The sequence below is a fragment of the Salmo salar genome, chromosome ssa07 (genome assembly GCF_905237065.1).
Source record: "Salmo salar chromosome ssa07, Ssal_v3.1, whole genome shotgun sequence".
In the NCBI taxonomy this organism is placed as follows: Eukaryota; Metazoa; Chordata; class Actinopteri; order Salmoniformes; family Salmonidae; genus Salmo; species Salmo salar.
In genome coordinates, this window is record NC_059448.1 from 25,774,167 (window position 1) to 25,786,022 (window position 11,856).

Genomic DNA, 11,856 nt, shown 5'->3' on the forward strand with positions numbered 1-11,856 from the left:
AATGTACCAATCGGGCTTCAGGAAGAAGCATAGCACAATTACAGCAGCCATGAAGGTTTTAAATGATATCACTGAAGCTCTTGACAAAAAACAGCATTGTGTCTCACTTTTTATTGATCTCTCTAAGGCTTTTGATACAGTTGATCATGCTCTACTAAGGCAGTGATTGTTGAGTGTAGGTCTTTCGGAGCATGCAGTTGCATGGTTTGCTAACTATCTGTCTGATAGAACTCAGTGCACTCAATTTGATGGGCTCATGTCTGTTAAATTGTCTGTCTGTAATGGTGTGCCCCAAGGCTCTGTACTTCGTCCTCTCTTATTCACTATTTATATAAATAATTTAGACAAAAATGTCCAAAATGCCCATCTTCATTTTTATGCTGATGATACTGTTGTTTACTGTTGTGCCTCGTCTCTTACAAAAGCTTTCCAGAACTTGCAAAATGCTTTTTATACTGTTCAACATACCTTGTGTCAATTGAAGCATATCCTCAATACTGACAAAACTAAGCTAATGGTGTTTTCAAAAGCAAGAAATGGACCTCTGAACTTTTCACCTATTATTACCTGTCAGGGCATTGAGATTGAGACTAACATATAAATATCTTGGAATTTTAATTGATGACGGCCTCTCTTTTAAATTGCATATTCAACAACTTACAAAAAAATGTAGGCTGAAATTGGGATTTTATTTTAGGAATAAGGCCTGTTTTTCTTTTGAAGCCAGAACGAGGCTAGTGTCAGCTACATTTATGCCTTTACTAGACTATGGGGATATTTTATATATGAATGCTTCCGCTCAGTGTTTGAGATCAATTGACACCCTTTACCATGGCACTTTGAGATTTATTTTAAATGGCAAAACCCTTATACACCACTGCACTTTGTATACCAGGGTTGGTTGGCCTTCTCTAGTCACTTGTAGGCTCAGTCACTGGTATACTTTTATTTACAAAGCCATTTTGGGTTTACTACCTTTTTATTTGGGCATTTTTATTGTTCAGAAATGTGGTGTGTACTCTCTTCATTCTCTGGACTTTATCCTGCTAACTGTTCCAAATGTCCGAACTGAATTTGGTAAAGGCCTTTTATGTACTCTGCGCCATCGTCTTGGAACACGTTACAAAATACTTTTAAACTGGAAGAACTTGTCCCGATTGGTATTTTTAAATCACTGATGAATGATCTTGAGGCTGATTCCCTGACTTGTCAATGTTTTTAATTTGTTGTTTTTGATTTTGTTAAACTCTTGTGAATTCTATGATTTTTACTAAATTACTTGTAGTTTTTCATGTTGTTTGTCAGTACTTTTTGTAATGACCTGGTGCTGCCTATCTTGACCAGGACGCTCTTGAAAAAGAGATTTTAAATCTCAATGAGGCCTACCTGGTTAGATAAAGGTTTAATAATAATAATAAAAGGCTGGGTTTGTGCAAATAACCAACAATTTACGACATTCAGATCAGACTGACGTGAGGTAAAGAATAATTCATTAATATAAGACTAATTGATTAGATATTAAAATATCTGAAAAGTAATATTTGGAAAATTATAACTCTGTAATCTGAAGATTTTCCGTGGTGCCCCGACTTTTTAGTTAATTAAATTTACCTGATTAGTTTAATGACGTAATAATAATTACAGATAATTGATTTGATAATATAACAGTCTTCAACTTTAATAATATCAAAGACACGACACGTTATCTTGTGTATATTTTTGTTTTCAAGAGGACCACTATGGGGATGTTTTTAAACTTGTTTGTGTCATCCTCGTTGATGGTTGTATTGTGGTTTTATTATGTTTAAAATGTTAAAATAAATAAAAATTGTTACAAAACTTACCATAGTGAAGGTTAGAGAGTAGGAGAAAGAGTATTCCCTGTTTGGAGTAGCAGGAGAAGGGACCACCAGACATCTCTTTAAGGTGTTATATGACTGTTTCCTCTGGCTATATGTCCTTATCTATCACTGTCACTGATAGCTAGCAGTTGACTATCCAAAACACACAGAGAAGAAAGAGTAGAGAGGAGAAAGAGCAGAGACTTCCTTTTGATGAGGGCTGCTGTTCTATATATAATTCCTGAATGTTAGCTGAAAAAGAAGTCACATTCTATAGTTGCTCTCTGAAAATACCCCTTCACTCAGCTTGAGAGTTAGATGATGAGGTGTGGGTGTGTTTCGGGTCTGTCACTGTGTTGATCAGTCTGATGGTGGTGGTTTTGGAGCATGTGTTTCCTAGCTGCTGCTGGTTGTGTGTTTAATGGTCATGGTGTTTCACAGATACCGGTAGCTTTGTTACTTTATGAGCAAACCACTCAATGTTGCAGAGAAAGAGAAAGGAGGTAGATGGAGGGCTCGGGAGAAGAGAGAGTGAGACAGAGAGCGAGATTGAGATAGAGACAGAGACAGAGAGAAAGAGAAAGAAAGACAAAGTGCGAGGGGGGAGAGAGTGTGAGGGGGGTTAGAGAGAGTGAGAGAGAGCAAAAATGTCATAACAGTGTCTGTGCAGTTTCCTCTTGGCTTCATATGACTCCTTCTGCATGCTCATAGGTCAGTGTGACTGAGGGACATGAAACACCTGCCAACTTTTTCAGAAGGTAATGGGTCCCAGGTTACTGATAGAAGCCCCCCTTCGACGTTTCAGGTAACATCTCTTGGTGATGCCACTTCCTGTGACTGTTTCTCAGGAGCAGTGACAATGACCTGGCTGCCGGCTGTCTGCCTGACCACATAGACATAAACACACGGTCCCGTGTGGCTCAGTTGGTAGAGCATTGTGTTTGCAACGCCAGGGTTGTGGGTTTGATTCCCACAGGGGGCCAGTACGAAAGAAAAAAAAAGTATCTATTCACTACTGTAAGTCACTCTGGATAAGAGTGTCTGCTAAATGATGTAAATGTAACACATAGACACAGTAACCCCCTAACTGGAACAATGACCATGCAGGGACACTGAAAATAGCAGTCAGAGTCATACACCACTAATGTCATTAATTGTTATGACCTACCTGTCTGTAGGATGAGGAGGCAATATGGGAGAACTGATAGTCATTCATATGTAGGTTACTAGATCCTCAGTACTCCTGCAGAGTATATGACATAATACAACTGAGAAGAACTGTTCATTTCAGGCACACTCTTCCCCAAAAAGTAATTCTGAAAATCTCAATGGGTCTTCAGCTGATGGGGTGCAGCTTTTGAACTTTGCTCTTGGGGCATTTATGTTATATTCTTCAAGATTCAATGGGTAGATATAATTAAGTCCAAAAATTGATGTACAAATGCCCTTTAACTCACACATTGTGGAGCATAAGATCTATACTAGGCTGAAAGGAGGTTTGACAAATTAGGTTGTGTGGAAAAGTTGCAGAATACAATATCCATTTACTGTAAGAAAGCACTCATGCCATCTGGTGGATAAAAAATAGTTTATTAAAAAAGAACAACGCAACGATATTGTTAAAGTACAGGCCATTAGAAGAAAATGTGAATAATACTTTTTGGGAATTCATATTCAAATATGTTATTCTATCATCTGAATGACAGACATCATAAATCAAAGATAATACATTTTAATAAATTTACAACAAAACAATACTATTCAATACACAATAAAAAGCAGACACAATTGCTGTAGCTGCAGATAAGAGCCATCATCATTACACCTTATAATAAGAAAAAGCTGTTACAGTAAAACACAATTAAACCATTCTTACATAGAATATATCTGTTGGTAAATAAAATAAGTAAGAACGCCATAATGTACAAGGTGTTATTGCGTGTGTGTTTGTGCATGTGTGTGTTTGCTTGTGTGTGTTGAGCATGCAAAATCCATGTTGCGGGTTCCTTCTGCTCCTCCTCTGATGGTGTGTCCTTCCATCCCTCCATCCCTCTATCCTTCCATCCCTCCGTCCTTCCGTCCCTCCACCCCTCCATCCTTTCATCCCTCCATTCCTCAATCCCTCCATCCCTGCCCTATCAAGTACCTGCAACATATCACCACACAAAGTTGTTTAGGACATGCAGTCAAACAAACCCTTAAGAATTAAACAAAGATACATACTTTAAATAGATACAGTATAGTTTGATATCAGAGAATTAGTTCCATATTAGTATCATATAAGTATCAATAGCATATGGCTATTAGTCTTACCTGGTGCTGTGCCTGGCTTCAATTGAGAATAGACTGAATCTGCCTCAGGTGGGGTTGATGTTTCTGTAAGGAGTGAGGATAAAACATCAGCATAATATAACATTTATATACAGAGTATTATACAGCTAGTCAATATGGGGTCAGATATGTGAGGGTATGATTGGGGGAACATGGAAGGAGGGATGTCCAGTCTTACCTTTCTTCTTCTTGGCTTTGGCCTTCTGTTTAAGGTCAACCTCAGCATATGTCACATCAACAGGTCCAGTTGCTGCTGAAAATTGAAATTTCCAGTCAATAAATTAAGGAATTAGCTTTTGAATATTCTGCATCTTTTTCGAAACTCCAAAATCACACATTTAGAGTTCACTGACTGCCAACCTGTAGAATGGGTCTCACCTGTGGTCTTTCTTGTCTTGACCTCAGAATAGACTGGATTTTATTTTGGATCAGCTGTCATTTCTGAGGAGGAGGAGAGAATTTGTTTGTTTTTATCACATTTGTGTATTAATTTGTGTATTAATTTATGTGACAGTTGAGTTACTTTTCTTCTTCTTGTCCAACTTTTTGAATTGAATCTGTGCATACGTCACATTTTTAGTCCAGCAGTAGCAGCACCAGCATCTGAAATATACAGGTAATACACTAATATCTCTACTTACTGTTAGTATATTAGTAATATTAAACATATGAAGAACAACTGCAACAACAAATCTATTCTGTATTCATGCTAAATTTAACATACAGGTAGCCTAGTGGTTAGTAACCAAAAGGTTGCTGGGCCAGTAACCGAAAGGTTGCTGGATCGAATCCCTGAGTTGACAAGGTAAAAATCTGTCATTCTGCGCCTGAGCAAGGCAGCTAACCCACTGTTCCCCAGGTGCCGTGGATGTTGATTAAGGCAGTCAACCGCATCTCTCTGATTCAGAGGGGTTGTGTTAAATGCGGAAGACATATTTCATTTGAAGGCATTCAGTTGTACAACTGACTAGTTATGCCCCTTTCCCAGTACCATTGTCTGAGGGTGGGATTGTATCATAGATGTTAGTGCCACCTGTTGGTCAAAGAAGAGAGAGAAAGATTAATAGGTTGGTTTTCCCTCAGCTTGCTTAGGGACATAGAGTATGGTAACATGTATATAAAGTGAATGGTGAAAAGTCAGTATGTGTAGTTACAGAGAGGAGAGTGACAGTGGTCTGGGATGAGAGACTGACCATGCTGTAGATGTGTATACCCAGCATCAGGAGCCTGGCCCTGGGTAGATCGCTGGTCCTGTTGGGGGTCCAGGTTGGTCCTCTGGGGCTGGTGGGGCCTACAGGGAGAGAGATACTCATGAAACACACAGATTATATTTTACTGTATGAAAAGGAACGTAGTTAAAAGACAGGTGTACTCACCAGAATATTCTGTTGCAACAGGAATCTGTAATGAGAAATGCATACTATTATACTGTATCAAGTCGTTACTGTTTTAAGGTTTTGTAATTAGACGTCTTTCTCCTAAACATGAACCAAAAAGTTAAATGAGAATTGATAAAAGTCTCACCTTCGGCTTTTTTATATTGACACAGCAGTACCAGAAGAATGGCCAGTAGAACACCAGCAACAACCAGGCCCACAACCACTCCTACTAGGACTGATGTAGAGGGTCCAGGAGTTACATCTGGAGAGAGAACAGCAAATCACCATCCGACTCTGAGGTAGTTGTAGAAAATAAATAAAGTAGTGGACAAAGTGAATATATATTTGACAACTGATTTGAGATCAGATGACCAGCCTGAGCTTGCAACTCCAAACCTACAGTATGCTTTTTAACACAACAAATGACTGATGACCACAGATATTATGAAAAGGTCATGTGATCATGACCATTTTCTTACCTCTCACTGTCACCCAATGCTCCTATAGAGCTGTGGTCTCATATTGGCAACTTTGGCTCCGGTGTGATGGCTATGAGAGTCTCTATTGAAATTAAAATAACCAGACAGGTAACTGGGGGAAAGGTCATGTATCACTTTAAAAACCATCAACAGTTTAATCTGCACCACCAGGAGATCAACTGCAAGCCAGTGTAACCAATGTGAAATGGCTAGTTAGTTAGCGGTGGTGCGCGCTAATAGCGTTTCAATCGACCTGAAGTGGTTGTTCCCCTTGCGTTGCAAGGGCCGCGGCTTTTGTGGCGCGAAGTGTAACAATGCTTCATGGGTGTCAGTTGTTGATGTGTGCAAGGGTCCCTGGTTCGAGCCCAGGTTGGGGCGAGGAGAGGGACGGAACCTACACTGTTACATTGGTGCCGTGACCCGGATCATTGGTTGCTGCGGAAAAGGAGGAGGTCAAAAAGGGGGGTGAGTGTAACCGATGTGAAATGGCTAGTTAGTTAGCGGTGGTGCGCGCTAATAGTGTTTCAATCGGTGACGTCACTCGCTCTGAGACCTGAAGTGGTTGTTCCCTTTGTTTTGCAAGGGCTGTGGCTTTTGTGGCGCGATGGGTAACGATGCTTCGTGGGTGTCAGTTGTTGATGTGTCCAAGGGTCCCTGGTTCGAGCCCAGGTTGGGGCGAGGAGAGAGACGGAACCTACACTGTTACACCAGTTCAGTTCCCTGAAATGATTAGGACAAGCATGCGTCTCTATGGCTGAGCTTGAGTATAATTCTCATTAGTTTGTTTTGGGCCGTTTGAAGTTTGTCCTTCAGATTTTTGTTATGCCACTGAACCTTGAGATACAAGCATAGTCATAGTGGTACTGTATCAGAGATGTTGCCAGGGTCTTCATAGTCTCTCTATCCAGGAACTTGGCTACCCTTCCCAGGAACTTTGTCCTTGAGTGAACATTCCTAATGACCTTCAGAGCCACAAGTTTGCATGTCATGTGTTGGTCCAGTTCACATCCAAATGTATGTAACATAGCATTTTTCCTTCACCGCTATACTATTAAACTTGACTGAGAAGTTGGAAGAGTTGTTCACTTTGTGTTTGGAACCAAACAGGATACATTCTGTCTTGCCTAAATGGATAACCACTTACTGACTTTAGTCAGTTGGCTGCTTAGGGTCTTTTCAACGGTCTCCTTATTCTAATGTGAAACCAAGAGGGTAGAATCATCCCCAAACAGGATGTATTGCATGTGCTTGCTTGCATGAGAAAGTAATGAAAACCATCAGCTTTCTTTAACTTCGTTGTTGGTCTTTGCATGGTGTGTGTTGACTGTAGAATGCCTAGTCATCAGTGATTGGTTGGATATCTCAAAACATTTGCTTTATTGCTGTGTGATAACACCTACCTAATACCTATATTCAGGAACATATCATGATGTATGTATTCTGTAGTTTTGAATGAGTGCCAATGGTGTGGTTGGGTCAGCAGCTGTTGCAGTACTTCTAGAACGCAACAGATCTTACGACCCTGTGCCTAATGGCTGTCATTCATTACATTTAAGGCGATATGGGACTGTATCAAATTATTGTTTCTATTATATAATATGATACATTGCCAGACTAGGATAACTGCAGTTATGTCTTAAATTCTTCAATGAACTGTATTCAAAAAATTCATGAATGACATTTTTGGGTGTAAGGGTTTATAAAACATAAACATAAAAAATTACAGACTGATATGTAATTATAATGTTGACAATGCAGTATATGATTCATTTCTGGTGAATAATTACACATTAAACACAGTGGTATTTGTACTTGTGAGCTGAGGAGAGCTTATCAGATCCACCACCACTTCTTGTCATCTCATGCTGTTCTGCTGAATGTGGGGGAGGAGTGGACTTTAATGAAGTTAAAAATGAACAACACTCGGATACGTAAATATATAATGTGAAAATATGCAAAGTGCCACGAACAGCATAAATGAAACCTAGAAATGCACTATATAAATCCAATCCATTACAATCTATTATTGAATAGATAGGACTTTGCATTGCAGTTTATTATTGTGTAATTTTTCATGTAGGCACACTGTAACAAGTATTACAGTCACACTGTAACAAGTATTACAGTGTAACAATGAGTAATTACAACACTTGCTACATATTACTACATGAATAACAACACAGTAATAAGATCATTGTAATATAGTGTGCAACCATTGATGGAGGTCAGAATTATAATTCTTTTACATTTTATATACCCTTTATAACGTGTGAAATACATTTACATTACATTTACATTTAAGTCATTTAGCAGACGCTCTTATCCAGAGCGACTTACAAAATGGTGCATTCACCTTATGATATCCAGTGGAACAACCACTTTACAATAGTGCATCTAAATCTTTTAAGGCGGGGGGGGTTAGAAGGATTACTTTATCCTATCCTAGGTATTCCTTAAAGAGGTGGGGTTTCAGGTGTCTCCGGAAGGTGGTGATTGACTCCGCTGTCCTGGCGTCGTGAGGGAGCTTGTTCCACCATTGGGGTGCCAGAGCAGCGAACAGTTTTGACTGGGCTGAGCGGGAACTGTGCTTCCTCAGAGGTAGAAATAGAAAAGGTAGAATTCCTCAGAAATGATATTGCAGAATTCAACTCAGAAGTTGTATATTCACCTGGATCCCAGTTTGAGGGGAGACTAAAGATGAACACCAAAAACTTCAGTTTAACAGTCAGAGAACTGACACTGCAAAACTCAGGGGATTTTATACTTACAGGAGAAGAGGACAAAGGTCAGATTGGCAGTAAGACCATCACTCTGAAGGTCCACGGTAGGCTGTTATCACCATTTTTGCATCCTATTTTGATATCATTGTTATTTATGTACATAACCATGGCTGATGATCTTTAAACTATAACACAGGTTTTGTGGTTTTATACTGACCTTATTCACCGTGCTTTGTTAAATATCCATCACATTTTCAACTCTAGGGTTCATTTAGAAGACTGATTATGAGTCTTTATTTCTTTCCTGGTTGGTTAGAGCCTATATCCACGGTGGCGATCCAGACAGACATCAAGCTATTGGCCAACCACTCCTGTACGGTACGGCTGGTGTGCAACATGTCCTGCTACCCCAACCTTACCTACACCTGGGAGAGAGACAATGAGATCTACGGGGACGCCCAGCAGATTCACTTCTCTCTCTCACCAGCAGAGAGAACATCAGTGTAAAGTGCAACGCCTCCAACCTAGTCAGTTGGAAAACTGCCTCTGAGACAGTAAAGTGTAGGAATGACACAACCACCCCAGGTACCTAGATAACCTGTCTGGGCTAGGGGGCAGTATTTTCACGGCCGGATAAAAAAACGTACCCGAATTAAACTGGTTACTACTCTTGCCCAGAAACGAGAATATGCATATTATTAGTAGATTTGGATAGAAAATACTCTAAAGTTTCTAAAACTGTTTGAATGGTGTTTGTGAGTAAAACAGAACTCATATAGCAGGCAAAAACCTGAGAAGATTCTAAGCAGGAAGTGCCCTGTCTGCAATTTTGTAGTTCTGCTTTTGCTTGTCTATCGAAACTACAGTGCCCGTGGGGTTATGTTGCACTTTCTAAGGCTTCCATTGGCTCTCTAAAGCCGCCAGAAAGTGGATTGGGGCGTCATCTGTCTCTGGGCAAAGTATAGGAGCTCTGGACAAAGGCGCGTTCACGAGAGATCACCATTTTTTTCTTTCTCTCATTGAATGAATACAACGTTGTCCGGTTGGAATATTATCGCTACTTTACAAGAAAAATAGCATAACAATTGATTTTAAACAGCGTTTGACATGCTTCTAAGTACGGTAAAGGTACATTTTGAATTTTTTTGTCACGAAATGTGCTTGCGCGTTACCGTTTGGATAGTGACCTGAACGCATGAACAAAACTGAGGTATTTGGATATAACTATGGATTATTTGGAACCAAAACAACATTTGTTGTTGAAGTAGAAGTCCTGTGAGTGCATTCTGACGAAGAACAGCAAAGGTAATCCAATTTTTCTAATAGTAATTTTGAGTTTACTGAGACCCGACGTTGGCGGGTGTCTGAATAGCTAGCCTGTGATGGATGAGCTATGTACTCAGAATATTACAAAATGTGCTTTCGCCGAAAAGCTATTTTAAAATCTGACCCCGCGATTGCATAAAGGAGTTCTGTATCTATAATTCTTAAAATAATAGTTATGTATTTTGTCAACGTTTATCATGAGTAATTTAGTAAATTCACCGGAAGTTTTCAGTGGGTATGCTAGTTCTGAACATCACATGCTAATGTAAAAAGCTGGTTTTTGATATAAATATGAACTTGATTGAACAAAACATGCATGTATTGTATAACATAATGTCCTAGGAGTGTCATCTGATGAAGATCATCAAAGGTTAGTGCTGCATTTAGCTGTGGTTTTGGTTTTTGTGACATTTATGCTTTCTTTGAAAATGGCTGTGTGATTATTTCTGGCTGGGTACTCTCCTGACATAATCTAATGTTTTGCTTTCGCTGTAAAGCCTTTTTGAAATGTGGTTACATCAAGGAGAAGTGTATCTTTAAAATGGTGTAAAATAGTTGTATGTTTGAGAAAGTTGAATTATGACATTTTGTTGTTTTTGAATTTGCCGCCCTGATATTTCACTGGCTGTGTCCCGCAGGTGGGACGCTAGCGTCCCACATAGCCCATAGAAAATAACATAATAATCCCTTCTATACACTTTTCAGTGTGCTTATATGCTTATGTTGAACGCAATGTGATTACATTGGATGTATATGATATAGAGCCATTTAGTCTTTATCATATTGTATAGTCTAATCATGTGTGTTGTACAATATGTGACAGGACTGGTGTGGTATACCATCTACATCAGAGTATCAGTGGGAGGTGCTGTGGTGCTGATCCTCACTGTAGCAGTGTGCTACTGCAGGGGCCGAAGTAACACATGTATGTACAGCTTAGGGCCCTCAGTTATACTTAAAGTGACATTTCAGGTGGTTCTAGAAGTATTCTTCAGCTGATATGATTTTTGGGGGGGGGGGTTTGCTAGAAATTAGAAAAAGAGTGAGACCCCTCATTAATTCCTGGGTTTGTTTGTTGATATCCTGTATGCAATGTTTCTGATTTGTTGATATTTTGTTCTTATAAAACACAGCAGATCTAACTGACAACACAATATATGCTGATGTTATGATCAAAACAAGAAGTAGAGATGTAAGTATGAATTGCCATTATTATGTATCTGAATGTGTGGAAGCTGTATGTACTGTATTGTAATGGGCTGTATTTTGATTCCAGACAAGTTCAAACAGTCATGTAAACCCAATATCCATCTATGAAACTGTCAATGATCTGGTTATCCCAAGATTGAACAAGGTAAGATATAAATGGTCATAATGGTAAAATGTCTATGATTGAAAGGAAGACTATATAGTCTACTTTGAGAATAGTCACTACCTTTCTTGATGCTGAAACAATTTCTTCTTGATTATCTGTCACATGTAGCCGCAGACTCTGAATGACAAGATCCCATTTGAACGCCCAGAAGGCCCCCAGTCTCCCTACCAGAAAGTACTGTGAGCTGAACAGGATGTGGTCATAGGCTGGGACTTCCGTAGATATAAAACCCTCTGCATCTTCTGCATCTTACATGTGTACATTCTGTAGATAGGCCTAGATGTTACTGTTTAATATCATCACGAACTACACTATTTTTTTTTTCACAATTGTATTCTTCTCTCTTTGTTGATTCTCATATATGCAGTATATCATAAGGCCTTATGCCTTTTTTTTTAGGGCTAT

General features: G+C 39.3%; 1 pseudogene; it reads left to right on the forward strand.

Annotated features, from left to right (window-relative positions):
* The first annotated feature begins 6,096 nt into the window (after positions 1-6,096).
* On the forward strand, positions 6,097-11,634 carry LOC106608915 (natural killer cell receptor 2B4-like; annotated as a pseudogene).
* Positions 11,635-11,856: the final 222 nt, after the last annotated feature.